Below are 15,019 nucleotides of genomic sequence, written 5' to 3'. Positions count from 1 at the left end.
CATTGCTGGAAATGAAGAGATATGTAGCCCCACTGCTACAAGTACATAACTCTCTCTCTTTTTTTTTCCTTTTTCCTTTTCCCTTTTTTTTTTTCTTTTTCCCCCTCATCCCCCTTCCTGCACCTCATAGTATGGTGTACGCCACGCCGCGTCGGCCAGCGTGGGGCTTTTGCTTAGTTCACAGTCCAGAGGTGGCTGCTACATTAAAAACCTTCAATATTTCAACAAAAACTTACTGTTATTATTTGGAGTTCCCCCCCAAGTCAGACCTGTTCAAATGGAACCGTTTCACATTGCTGATAATTATAAATGTTAAGTCGCGCGGATGCTGCCGCGTCCGCGCGGTTTTGGATTTCTGTATAAAGTCCAGGGAAAATTCTGCCAGAAATTACATAGCCCAGCTCACAGTCCCAGTGCATTGCTGTAAGAAGTCTCTGAATTCAAAGTCTTTAGGCGCAGAGGGTCCGATTCGCGCTCAGCGGCTCCGGATTTATCTGGGCCGAGGGCGTGCCGGTTACGCCCCCTTCCCATGAGTTCCTGGGAGCCCCAACAGTAAAAACCGAATACCTGTGGGTTTGGAGTCACAGAAGATGGCGCCTGCCACGTGGGTGCCGCCAGCCCGCCGCTTTCCGTGCAGGAAGACAGGGTGGGGAGGAAAAAAAAAATCCACCCCTGGCAGCACAGAGTTGTAGCCCAGTTCGGTGTCCCAGTGCATCGCTATCGGATGCTGCGCTGGATGCCCCAATGTGTTACATCTTTGGAATCAAAGTCTTTAGGCGCAGAGTGTCCGTGGTTCACTTTTTTTTTAAATAAATTTATTTATTTTTAATTAATGAATCACCATGAGGGTACAGTTACGGATTTATACACATCTGTGCTTATGCTTCCCCCATACAAAGTTCGGGAACCCATCCCTTCACCAGTGCCCATATTCCACCACCAGTAAACTCAGCATCCCTCCCATCCTCCCCAATCCCATCTCCCCCCCCACCCCACCCTGTCACTGTGGCAGGGCATTCCCTTCTGTTCTCTCCCTCTAATTAGCTATTGTAACCACCTCCCTTTTGTGGATCCTGAAACACTGTTCCTATTTTACTCTGTGAATGGCAGGCACCTTAGTGGAGGGGTTACAAGAAATTCAGTGTACTAGAATGCTTATTGAACAAATCCACTAACTCAAACTAAACTTCTAAACTAAGTAAATTTTATATTTTAATGTAACAAATATCAAAGGTAACAAATATATATATATATGTCTATTGCATCATAGACAAGCAATAGGACGACAGTTCTGAAAAAGAAATCGTCTCCTGCACACCCACTGTACAACTGTTCTTCACCACTGGTTCAAATTTTGAAGAATTTAATTTTTGCTGCAGTAGTAGTGGTAGTAGATAATTCATCTACTACTAAACTAAAAGTGACTACTGAGCTACACAGCACTAAAAGTACTCTTTTGGATCACACCCAGCGATGCTCAGGGTTAACTCCTGGCTCCTCCCTCAGGAATTACTCCTGTCAATGCTTAGGGGACCATGTGTGATGTTGTTGATCGAACCTGGTTCGGCTGCATGCAAGCAAATGCCCTACCCGCTGTGCTATTGCTCCAGCGGCTAAAGGGCCTTTTTGTTTGTGCAGCTGAACCGCTTTAGATCCCGTTTGAATTCAGTGCATTGCCGAACTTGAGCACTGTCTGAAGAGTTTCTGAGAATAGAGAGGAATAGCTTGAGAACACCAATGGCTGTGAACATACACAAACACACACAGGAATATTGCTTACACATGAAATAGTTTCCCATTCATCATCAATTCCTGAGTCCCCTTCTGCAACATCCCAGAACCCCATTCTGGGCAAGATGATTCAATTGGTTTGTAGCTCCTCCTGTAATGGAGATCATGAACAGTTGAAGTTACTCCAGCAACGGGAAGTTCAGTGCAATGTAAACAAACATCAAGGCTCAGACAGTCCAGCAGAGAAGTAGCCGACCCAGTTTCGATCCTTAGCACCCCAGAGGGTCCCTGATCTCAGTGTGGAGTGATCCATGAGCAGTCAGGAATAAGTCCTCAGCTCTACAGAAATTCCCCCAAAATGAATCAGTTATCACAAAAGAGCATGATAGCTGAATATTAACAACCATTGATTTCTGAGCAATAATTTTTAGGGGGTGGTGTTTTGTGGGTCAGATCTGAGGCATAGTTTTGGTGGCTGTTTGCAAAGGAATCTTTGTGTATTTTATTCCCTTCAGGAAAACAAGGACTTTGACTCCATATGCCCTGTGTTCAGTGTGTCACTCTCCTGGTATTCCAGATCTGGAGACCCTCCAGTGTTCCTGGTGATCTGATCCAAGACCAGAGATGGGGAAAAATTAACTTTCCTGACCAGAAAGTACCTGGTCAGGAACATTGGAGCCTGGCCCTTTAAGAATCTGACGGAAATGTAGGTGACCTCATGGAATCAAGTAAAAGTCGAAGTTTCCAGTCATCCACAATTTGCATTGTGTGTGTGTCTTTAACGTTTTCAGCCAAACCCAGTTTTACATTTTGACCCTGCTGGTTCAGTGCTCAGTTGTTGCTCTCTGCAGTTTTCACTGGATCAGTGGTGTGGAGTTGACCTTGGGGTGGCTGTGTGCAAGACTGGCACCTCCAGAAAACTTGTAGTATAGCGTCCTCACATTTTTTTAGATCTGAGTGCCTTGGATTGATGTCTATTGTGATTTCTCCTCGTCAGCCAGGAGGGTGAATGGAGAGAAATCGAGGTTGGTTCATTCCTAGGGAAAGTGCCTGAGCCCTGTTAGCGCTCTGAGGGGTCCCATCCTCACAGCCTGGGAATGAGGTGGAGATGGGCCCTGACTCCCACTCCCCTGTGTTTTGGCTCACGGCACAGTTTCCTACCCCGAAATGGCCGTGAGATTCTCCTCGGAGGAGTGGACATGCCTGGACGCTGATCAGAGAAAGCTCTACAGGGACGTGATGCTGGAGACCTACCAGCACCTGCAGGCTGTGCTGAGAGCAGTGTGGGGCTGACTGTGCCTGGCCAGACCCGCAAGGGCAAGCAGCGACCATGCTGGGCTGTGTCTTCTACAGAATTCGTGATTCTGACAGGCCAGGATCATTGACAGCGATGCGAATCACAGTTTATCAGGATTTTTTCTTTTTTCTGTTTTTGTTTATTGGCTACACTTGGCAATTGTCAGGCTTTACTGCTGAGATGCAGGGGATCTTCAGGCAGCCTGAGCATGGTAAAGTGCCCACATACTGTACTGGTTTCAGGTTCCTCAAAAAAATTCCTTCCATTGTTAAATCAGTTTACTTCTTGTACTACCCGTCACTTCAGTTTGTTTGTTTTTGTTTTCCTTATTTGTTTTTAACATCTTATTTATTTAGCTTTTGGGGTCACACTCAGCAATTGTTCTGGGGTTGCTTCTGGCTCAGCACTCAGGAATTACTCCTGGCAGTGCCTAGGGAAAAATATAGGATGCTGGGGATTGAACCCGGTTTGGCTGTGTGCAAAGAACATTCCCTACCAGCTGACTATCACTCCGACCCTTTTGGATTTGATTTGGGGCCATAGTCCACATTCCTCTTGGCTCTGTGCTGACTGATCACTCCTGCAGTGCTCAGGAGCCCATGGGGGTGCTTTGTACTACACCAAGTCAGCATCTATAGTTCAGTTGCCTTACACGCTATACTCCTTTACTAGGCCTGCAACTTCATTTATTACTGTTTTTTTTCAGTTGATTTGATTAACTGAAAATTTAATTAATTTAAATTTAATTAATTTGATTTGATAAAGGGAGTAAAGCTCGGGAATTTCTCTTGACAGTGCTATATGATTGCCAGGGATCAAACCCAGATGTGTCTGTCACCAAGCGCCCACCTTGCTGGAGTATCACTCTGAACATGAATTCATTTTTTTTAGGGCCTCACCCCATCACATGCTATTTAGAGCTTAGAGTCACTTCCAGGGCTTTTTGGGAGGGCTACAGTATGACTCAATTTCAGACTGGAATTAAAACCTAGGACTTATGTAACTGTTAATTGCCCACTTAGTGCATATCAGATGTGGGATTCTATTCAAGCCTTTTGAGGAATGTGCCCGATTTTTTTAGGGACACAGGGGGATGGCTTGTCATGTTTTCCTTGTCACTAATTAATACCCTGTTTCTATGGTGACAGGGCTTTTTAGGGTGAAGCCTGCGCTGATGTCCTGTCTGTAATGAGGACCCATAAGCACAGGAAGAAGAGGCCTGTGTGGGAGTGAGTGTCTGAGGACCCTCCCTGGCTTGTGCCCTGAGCGTGTTTGCTTTTGGAAGTGGTATAATCTCAACCCTACTAGCCTCCAGAATGATTAAAACCATTTTTGGTCTGTCCAAAAGACCAAGTCTACAAAATGATCCTGCAAGGTTTGGTGCTCATTAGCTCCTATGCACCTCTGTTCTTAGTATTGGTCCACACGTGGGATTTATTTATTGAAGTACGTTTTAATTAATTTATGCCATACTTGGCAGTTCTTAGGGGTTTGTCCTGGTTTTGTTCTGGATGCCAGAATGGAACTCAGATAAACCATGTTCAACACAAGCATTAAGCCAAAGTACTATTCTCCAGCCCCAGACTCTTGGTTGAAAACATGTCTCTAAAGCTGTATCCTGGGGTTTCCTTGTAGGTGAGAGTTCACTGCTCGCATGTTTTCAAGGGGTAGATTGCTCACTGTACAGTGCTCTCTGATGTTTTTGCCAGACTTCGGTCCTGTCTGTTGTCTCTCCAGCTCTCAGGGTTGCTGCTAGGCCAGTTCCTCTGCATTTTCAGGGCTGGCTTCAGAATCACTGCTTTTACCTCATCTTGATGGATCACTTCTGGAGAAACTCATTTGTTGGAATATTTTCCCTTTTTCAGCTGCCTTCTGGAGATAATTTCAGAGGCAGTTTCCCCTTTTTTCACAAGAAGCCTAGCTGGTCTTTGACACGCAGATCTTAGGTGCTAGCCAGGCCTGACTTGACATTGTAGATTCCAGGCTCTGGCCCAGACTAGTCTTTGGGATGTAAATTTCAGGTGCTGTCTAGTTTGTAATTGACGTGTAGATTTCTTGTGGCAGCCAAGCCCCCGTCTTTGGGATGTAAATCCGAGTGCTTTCAGCCCAAGGAAGGCTTCAGTTTTGGTTTTGTATCTTCTTTCCGGGGGGCCTAGCTCCTAGATTACTGGCCTGCAGATACAAGAGAATTATGTTGCCTCAATGTTCTTCCTGTAAGATCTTTTGGTGCCTTTGGTGACGTCAATGTATTGCGCCCTTTGGAAGGGCCATGATCAATAAAAGGGGTTCGGAGAGAAGGAGTTGGGGAGGAGAGTGTATAGAGGGAAGATTGGAATAAACTGCAAGTGAGACCAACCATCTTGGCTCCATTCCTTCCTTCGCCTGCCACATCATCGCCATCAACCTCCCTGGGGTGGGGGAAGTGGCCGGAGGGTACCGAACTCGGGTGGCGGGAGAGACAGCACTGCTGCCCTAGGCCCTGTGCCTGGCTCAGTGCAGTGAGGCGCTCTTTCCCTCGCCCGCGCCTTTCTTTTTATTTTAGTTTTAAACACTCGTTGACTCATGAGCCATTTGTCTGTTTTGCCTTGAATCAGCCTGCTTCTGTTTTTATGATGGAGGCATATGTGGGAGCACTGGTTCTATGTTTGACCAGTACAGGGTAACGGGACTCCGCCTTTAACGCACTGCCCTGAAGTCTGTTACCGGCCCCTCCAGCACTTGCCTCTCCTCTCCTTTATCCGAGCCCATCCCCCTGGCACCGATTCACTTGGGCTGGCATAATGGTCTGTCTCCACTTGGAACCTGGCACTTTAAGGCTCCTTGCTGAAATTGATGATGCCACAGATGGGAGTCTTCCATGTGCACATTTATATCCTAATGATGTCAGGTGGATCAGGCATCCTACGGGCATGGGTTTAAAGGACAACGTGATATATCACCATCGAAGGGGGACACTGACGGCCAATTAGTGGAAGGATGTGAGCGCCTCTCCCTTCTAGTCCCTGTACCCGCGACCCACGGGGCCGTGCCAGCTTTGGGGGCACTTTGTGGTTGTTTTTCACTCCCCCTCAACCATATCTAATTTGTTTCTGGGGTCCACTGTGCTCCCAAGGCTTTAGGAGAATGTGGAGCTTTGGTAGATGTAGTGGGGGGAATTTTGCGCAGCACAGGGGTCTCAGGTATGAGCGTGTGATCTTTGTGGGCATCTCCTCCTCCAGATCTGTGATGGGGCAGTGAGTCCTGGGTGCAGAGCAGAGCATGGTGGGCTGCGGGTCTTGGAGTGCCAGACCTGCTATTGGCAGAGGTCTTCAGCATCCCAACCCTCTCAACCAGGGGTTGAGATGGATCCTCCCCTGAAGCTTTTGGTTTAGACATGCATATGCAAACTGCCAGATCTCTTTGAGGGGCAGCTCCTCAGCTCCCATTGGTGAAGGACCTTGTTGAAGTTCGTGTTTTTCATTGGCAGCTGCCATTAGGAATCCTGGGGGCCTGGTCCTAGCATGTGGCTGGGGGTTTTAAATAAAATTTACTTTTCTGACAATTTTAGTTGTTGTTTTTTTCTTTTTTTGGGGGGGTGGCACACCTGTAATTCCCCAGAGGATACTCTAGGCTCTACTCTCAGAAATTTTTTCCATCAGTGATCATGTTTTCACATGGGATGCCTAGGATTGATCATTTTCACCGTATTCTCTTAACTGTCTCTCCGCCCCCACTTTAGTGTCTTTTTCCTGATAAAGAATTTCTGCTCTCTCAAGTTAAGTTGAAAAATCTCTCAATTCGTCACCAGCTCTTTGACCCTGACTAGGCGACCCCGGCTGTTGGGGTGAATATTGCTTGTAAAGGGGTTATTTTTATTTATTTTTTATTTTTATTTTTTTTTTATTTTATTTTATTTTATTTTTTATTTTTTTTTTAATTTTTATTATATCACCATGTGGAAAGTTACAAAGTTTTCAGGTTTATGTCTCAGTTATACAATATTCAAACACCATCCCTTCACCAGTGCCCATATTCCACCACCAAAATCCCCAGTATACCCCCCGCCACAGCCCCCCCAACTGTATAACTGATGAATTTCACTTCATTTTCTCTCTACCTTGCTTACATTCCATATTGCAAAACAAAACTCACTATTGTTGTTGGAATTTCCCTCCAATGAAGACAGCCCTACTAAGGAAGCGTTTGATAATTGGTTTGTCATTAAAAGATTGTATGTTTTAAGTTTTTAGAAAAGGTCGCGCGACCGCGTCAGCGGCCGCGCGGCTCGGATGTGTTCCAGTCCCGAAACCCGGAGCCGTGTTAGTTGCTTCTCAGTGTCGCCAGGGTTCCATCCGGAGAAGGTGTACCAGCTGTACCTCCTCCGTCTGGATCCCCGGTGTTGTTGGCCCGGATTCGGGTCCGGAGCATTTCTCCGGCCGCGTTGCTCACCAGACTGCCTGGCCTCTTCTCTGTTGAAGGTGGGAAGATGGCGCCGAGGGTGGGTCGAGGGCGGGGCTTCTGGCGGCCGGGACCATTTGGAGTTTGGGCAGGCGCTGCCCCGCTCCAGTGCCCCCCCGCGGCTCGGATGTGTTCCAGTCCCGCAACCCGGAGCCATGTTAGTTGCTTCTCAGTGTCGCCAGGGTTCCATCCGGAGAAGGTGTACCAGCTGTACCTCCTCCGTCTGGATCCCCGGTGTTGTTGGCCCGGATTCGGGTCCGGAGCATTTCTCCGGCCGCGTTGCTCACCAGACTGCCTCAAAAGGGGTTATTTTTAAAGCAAGGGGTTATTTTTTATTTTCTATTTGATAAGGTAGTTTACTATATTTGATTACATTTAATATTCAAACACTAATCCTGGGTAGTTGGGTTTTTTGATGAGGAGGGGATAGTTCTCTAGGGATCACTCGTACTTTGTTGGACAGAAATTTATTTAGACAGCCTGATTGCTAGTACTTTGGGGAGGTCTCTAATCTTGCACGAGGCCAACCCAGGTTCAATCCCTGGAATTCCAAATGGTCCCCCAAGCCACAACAGCAGTGTTCCCTGACTGCCAAGTTCAAATAGCGCTGAGCACTTCCTGTTGTGACCCAAACATTGAAACACACTCACACTCAGACATACATACTCATGATAATTTTGTGAGCATAACAAGGATAAAGTTTTGTTCATGCTGATTCCCTGTGGCAACACCCACACAGAGCCACTTAGGGGGCTGTGATTGCTGTGGGCAGCCCTGAAGCTCAGGGGTGTTTAATCATAGGGGCTCCTGGCCTAGGAGGTATCCCCAGGCTGGGCTCATAAAGACCTTTCCTTGGGACCCAGGGAGGAGTCCTGGATCTCAGGGCTGCAATATCCTCAACTATCTACCGAGCCCCTCACTCCTCTCCTGACAGACAGCCCAAATTCCAGCCTACTTGCATCCCCAGGAGAGGAAGGAGCATCTGGCAGTGTCTCCCTGAAGTGGGGCTTGACCTGGTACCCCAGAGTGCCTGCCATCAGGACATCTCTGGGGCCAAGCAGGAACCTTCCAGGTCAGGGCTAGAGGTCTGTCCTCTCTCTGCTCACTGCTCTGATTTCTCCTCCAGGTCTCTGTTTTGGAGCCTAATGCTGACCCTTGGGAATAACAGGCAGGGTAAGACCATGCTAAGGCATGCTCCAGGAGGTGGTTTGCATGGAATCTTAGTGATCTTTCTTCTTTTCATAAAAAACAAAGACTTTGCTGCATATGCCATCTGTTCAATCCCTCACTCTCTATTTGTCTTGTACTTGGTGATCTCCAGACATTCGGGTCACTTGACTAAAGGCAAGAAACAGAAAAAAATTACATTCCTTACTAGAAACGGCCTGGTCAGGAGTCCTTGGAGCCTGGCCCTTTAAGGCCATGAGCGGCGATGCAGTGATGTCACAGAACCCAGCGCTTAGCTTCCCGGAAGTTCCAGTCCTGACATTGTTGCCTGCTGAGGAGCAAGGAAGGTGCAGGCATTGGGGTGCTAAGGGACAGGAGGCGTCTCCAAGGGCCTTTTGTCTCGCCAGCCAAGTGTCACCAAGTGGGCCAGGGGTTGCTCAGTGGTGGGGTGGGGGGCTGCGGCCCTTCACCTGGCACCGCTGCACCGTGGGGGAGTTTATCTTGTTTATTCACTGATTTCAAGGAGCAGCGGGGTTTTCCTCAGGAGACTCTCGAGAGATGCGGAGGGGGTGTCAGTCTTGGGAGGGCGCTGGCCCGTTCCTCGCGACCACGCAGGGTCCCCCAGCATGGCCGGGAGTGATCACCCCAAAATCTCAAAAGAAACCCGGGTGTGAGACTGGCGCGGGGCTGGGAGGAATAAGAGCTTGGGGAGTGAGGTCTCGGAAAGTTCCAGAACAGCAAAAATAACGGGACAAACAAGTGAGGGTCAATTCTTTTTAAATGACTGTTCTATGTGTTATGGGCCACACCCACAGTGCTCAGGGCGACTCCCTTCTTTGTGCTTCGGGATTCGGGATGCCAGGACTGCGCCCTCCCTGCTGACTTGTCACTGGGCCCCCATCCAAAGAGAAAGTGTCAGAGCCAGAAGAAGTCTCAGTTTCCCCGGGGCATGTGCGACTGCATTAGGCGTGTGTTAGCTCCCTCACAAAAATGGTCACAGGGGTGGGGGCAGGGGTCATGTGGGGAGTGTCCCTAGGACAGCCTGTTGCTGGCCGCCTTTCATTCCTGAGACTGAATCCAGAGTCATCCTAAGGGTCATAGATACCCTTTTCAAAGGTATCTGTGGAGGCTTTTTTTTTCTATACCTTTAAAAAATATTTGTTTAGGGGTAACTCCTGACTGCACTCAGGGTTCTGTCCTGGGGGTGCTCAGGGGATCCTAGGGGCTGCTGGCTGCAGTCACAGTAGCATACAAGGCAGATGTCCTCTCAGTGTACTAGCCTCCTGCCCTGTGAAGTTAGGGGATACATTCCTCACTTTTTGGGACTCAATAGTATCTGGTGGAGCTTTTTGACTTTCACATGCTCCCCACTTATTGGTAGGTTCTAGGGGTTCTGCAGGAAGCTGTCAGAGGATGCAGAGCCTGGTGGCAGAGGGGGTGATGCATCAGAGCTGCTTTGGACATCAGGGGTAATGCAACCTAGTGTGAAATCTTACCAGGAGTAACATGCACATTTAAGTGGGTGCCCTGAACCAGAAGTAACCCAGGAGAATCACTCGTTGTGACCCTTCCATCACCTCCCAAAAGGGAATTCCCTGCCACAGAGGCGAGGTGGGGTGGGGGGGTGGAGTGGGGAGGGGTAGAGGGATACTGGGATCATCAGTGTTGGAGAATGGGCACTGGTGGAGGGATGGGTACCTGAGCATTGTATGACTGAAACACAAGCACGAAAATACATAAATCTGTTAACTCTACCCTCACAGTGATTCACTAATTAAAAAGATTTTTTTAAAAAGAAATACGTTGCATAAATCAAAGTACAGTTACTTTGCAAAGACAAGTACTATAAGTGAAACAGTTTTAAAGCACACAATATCATTCTTGTCCTAAAATATAATGATCACTAAATGTTGCTCAAAATAAAAAAAATACAAATGAAACTGAAGACAGTCTTGAATCCATGCCAACTGACAGGGTTCCTGAGATCTGGTAGGAATGATAATTGAGCACTGAGTTAGAAGTACTCCTCGAGCACTGCTGGTTGTGGCTAAACCCAAATAAAAGGAAACCAACAGACAAGGACACAGTAGCCTCAAATAGCAGAGAGTCGGAGCACTCAGGCCAGGAATTACGTCCCAGGACTCCTTCCTGAAACTCAAGACAGAGACCCTAGAAACCTAGATGCCTGTCACTGCATCATGTCACCACATCATTCTCCTCCCACCTAGAGACAGTGTGTCAGATGGTGTGTCACCATTGTCTGCAGCTTCTGTAATTCCCAAGGACCGACATGTGGCTCCATGGAATCATCTGAAAGAGAAGTCAGACACATGAGAACCAGAACGGAGCACAACTCATGGACCTGACCGGCGTCACCCTAAGGCACAGCTCAAGACCCACCCTGAAAGACTTTGCTAGATGTTCCTTCCTCTCCAGGGGACACAAAAGTGCGTTGTAATCCACGATGCCCTCCACTCTCAGGGAAGGTAAAGCAAGCAACTGACCTGCTGTCCTGTTGTTAGGGCTCCTGGATCCACACTAACTGAATATTCTATAACATTTTAACAAACATATCTAGCTCAATAGGTAAAAATCAGGTCCTGGAGAAAGATCAATAAAACACAGAGAAGGGAGGGCACTGGCATTGCACACAGTTACCCGGGTTTGACATCCCTCATCCCTACAGTCCACAAAGCCCACCAGGAGTGATTCCTGAGTGAAGAGTCAGAAGGAAGCCCAGACTACCGGTGAATGTGAAACAAAAACACACACTCAAGAAATATGAGTTGTATACTGTAGGAAAAAGAACATCTACTATCACAACTTTCTGGAATTTAACCAGAGAAAAAACTTTTTTTGATGGCCTCAGAGATAGCACAGAGCATAGGGTGCTTGCCTGGCATGCACTTCAATCAAGTTTCAATCTCCATCAGACAGAAAGTGTCCCCACGTCTTGCAGTGGGTGATCAATGAGAAGAGCCAGAAGTAACCCATTAGCATCTCGGGCATGGCCAACTGAAAATGAACCCATTATACCATCGCAGGGTGCTTCCAAAGCCAGGGCCTGCACTCCTGACCTATCTCTTACCCCAAAATTCAAATTCTATATAAATCCTGTGAAACCTCTGATAAGAACAGACTGACATGCAGGTGGAGGCTAGGACAAGGCCCAACTGGTAGTGGTCATGGTAGGGCTGTAGACACCTGGCAGCTCCTGGTGTGACCCTGAGCCAAAAACAAGCTGTGATTTCAAAGGTTTGCAGGGGACAGTAAGTGAGAACTTCCCATGCATGCGTCCGACTGAACTTTACACCCTGAATCCCTAAGGAGTTATCCGTGATTACTGCTGGATTTGAGTTTGCCACTCCCCACCCCTCTAATAAAGTCACAGAGAAAGTCATCTGCCAACAGTGATGTGTGAAATCCAGCAATAAATCTCAAGGCTCAATTCTTTGGTTTGTTTATTTTTGGGCCACACCCTGGGATGCTCAGAATTTACAAGTCAAGTTTTCACAGATTATGTCATTTTATTCATTCAGTTATTTGATCCTGTGTAAGAAAAGTAGGTGGAACATACATTTGGCCCAAAAGAAATCTAAATGATGAAAGTCTATAATTTTGCCCAGAGACTCCAACCCCTTTGTTTCCTTCTGACAGCCTCTTGTTGGAACTTTTCCAGCATGTTCAACTAAGAACATCCAATGAAGGTATGAACAGAGGGGCAGGAGAGAGCACACCAGGCTGGAGCACATGCTGGCCACATAAAGCTTGGGGACCTTCACCGGCATCCAGTGGCACTGCTAATGTGAATAGAGAAGGACACAGGCCTCAAGCAATGCAAGGTGTATCCTCAAACCCCAGCCCATCTGTTCCCCAAGTAGTGAGAGAGACCCATGGAGAGGAGCTCAAGGGCTGAACTCCTGCTTTACTGGTGGGGGACTTGCCACGGCTCCCCTACATCCAGAGACACATGGACAGAGGGCAGAGTCCCTGATCAACTCCAAGCTTGTAGCAAAAAGGGGAAACAAAAAGATGAGGTCGGAGAGAAGCCCACAACATCCAAAAAGAGGTTTGGGAGACACCCGGCAGTGCTCAGGGAACCCTATGGAGTACTGGAGACCAAACCCCTCAGCCGCATGAAAAGCAAGTGCACTGTCTGCTCTCCTATTGCTTGACTTTTCTTTCTTTTTTTGCTTTTTGGGTCACACCTGGCGATGCACAGGGGTTATTTCTGGCTTTGCACTCAGAATTACTCCTGGCGGTGCTCAGGGAATAATGTGTGATGCTGGGAATGGAACCTGGGTCAGCCACGTGCACGGCACGCCCTACCCGTTGTGCTTTCGCTCCAGCCCCATTGGCTTTTCTTTTTTTTTTTTTTTTTTTATGGTCTTTTGGGCCACACCTCTCAATGCTCTGACACTCCTAGGGGGCATGGGAGGATTGAACCCAGGTCTGTCCTGAGCAAGACAGTGTCCTGGCTGTATTAAGGCTCCCGCCCCTAGAGGGAGACATTTAAAACCTAGTGCAACAGGTTCCTGCAAAGCCCGTTTCTGCAAGTACTCACCAGAACAGAAGGGGGAGCCTCTTGTCCGGGAGAAATTGACAATGAGGGAATGCTATGAAATTTGACAAGTGATTTTTTTTTTTTTTTTGCTTTTTAGGTCACACCCGGCGATGCACAGGGGTTACTCCTGGCTCATGCACTCAGGAATCACCCCTGGCAGTGCTCAGGGGACCATATGGGATGCTGGGAATCGAACCCAGGTCGACCGCGTGCAAGGCAAACGCCCTACCCGCTGTGCTATCGCTCCAGCCCCGGAATTTGACAGGTGAAACAGAAATTATATTTCTGGGGGAAAATAAAATCAGAGAGCTAGAAGAGATAGCAAATGGATAGGATGTTTTTAGTTCAAGCAGCTGAGCCTGGGTTAATATGCAAGAGCACACAGGTTTCCCCACCCCAGCACTGCCAGGAACCATGTCTGAGCAAAGAGGCAAGAGTGAGCCCTCAGCACTTACCAGCTGTGGACCAAAAACTACAATTAATAATAATAAAAATATTGTGTGTGGGTTTCTTATCTTGCACGTGTCTACCCAGCTTTAATTGCCGGAATCCCTTGTTTCCCTGAGCACCACCAGGAGTGATCCCTCAGTGCAGAGGTAGGAATAACCCCTGAAAATTGCCATGTGTTCCCTCACCCTAATAAAAAAAACACTGTAAATTATATAAGACAAAGAAATAAAGGTGTGGTGACCAATGGTCATCATAGATTGCATTATGGTATATCTTGGGTTGCATCCTGGAAGTGACCAGCCTATTACCTGCTACATTTGGTTGCACGGACCTCTCTGGTCCAACACAGCCCGGATGCTACACCCCCTTCTGGCAGGGTCTCTTACAACTTCGCATCTCCCAGGATCCCAAAACCTACCGCAGGCGCAGGAACCCGGGAAAATCAAACGGTCAGCCACACACTCCTGAGTCCCCGGCCAGTGCAGAGGGCAGTGCACTGGGAGAGCATCTGCCGTGCACGGGGCTGACAGGACTGACCCTGACATTCACAGGACCCTGAGTCCCGCCAGGAGAGTCCCCTAGTGCAGAGCCAGGAGTGACCCTCAATGCTACGGGATGTTGGACAAAGATAATGAAACAAAACATTGTTTTTTAATTAAAATAAAAGAGAATCGCCTTTCCCACCTCTTCCAGGGGAACCGACCCTTTGGCCCTGACTCAATAATCACCCCAATGACAGAAGTGGCCCGCAAAGTACTGGCCCGGGAACATTCCCGGGTGACCCCCCGCCCCAGCCTGTGACCCCCGGGGGCTCCGAGTGTCCCTGCAGGAACCAATGGGGAGGCGGCCGCGCATGCCCCGCAGACTTGCGGGGAAACTGAGGCTCCCTCTTGTCTCTCTTTCTCTGTGGCCGGGCCTGAGCGACAGGGCAGCGGGGAGGGCGGGGCCTTGTCCGACACCCCATGGGGTCCCCCGACCCGGGAGGATCCTGAGCGCTGAGCCCGGAGTCGCCCCGAGCCCCGCCAGGCGCCGCCAGGCCTCCCCGGGACTCGCACCCCTCCGGCAGCCCTGAGGGAAGTTCCCTCAGAATCCCCCTCGTCTCCCTGAAGGGCAGGAACGAACGGGACGAACCTCTGGAGGACGCTGCGGCCACCCGGTTGTGGTCCCCCTCCACCGGCTACTGAGCAACCCCGCCGGGACCCCCTGTCCACTCCAGCCCCACTCTTCAAGCTGCGACAATGGTGCCCGACTGGAACCTCAGACTGGGCTCTGTGACGTCACCCACACTTCTAGCCACTCAGTCTTAAAGGGCCAGACACCAACTATTCCTGACCGGGTACTTTCAGGTTAGGAAAGATAATTTTTCTTCCCGT

At 48.6% G+C, this 15,019-nt stretch overlaps 1 long non-coding RNA gene across 1 annotated transcript; it reads left to right on the top strand.

Moving 5' to 3' along the window:
• The first annotated feature begins 10,860 nt into the window (after window positions 1-10,860).
• LOC129404420 (uncharacterized) lies at window positions 10,861-14,784 on the top strand. Its single transcript, XR_008629852.1, has 3 exons — window positions 10,861-11,118; window positions 12,290-12,474; window positions 13,294-14,784. It is a non-coding gene; the product is annotated as an uncharacterized LOC129404420 (long non-coding RNA).
• Window positions 14,785-15,019: the final 235 nt, after the last annotated feature.

This window comes from Sorex araneus, chromosome 4 (genome assembly GCF_027595985.1).
Source record: "Sorex araneus isolate mSorAra2 chromosome 4, mSorAra2.pri, whole genome shotgun sequence".
Taxonomy (NCBI): domain Eukaryota; kingdom Metazoa; phylum Chordata; class Mammalia; order Eulipotyphla; family Soricidae; genus Sorex; species Sorex araneus.
This window is presented reverse-complemented; position numbering and strand designations above follow the sequence as displayed.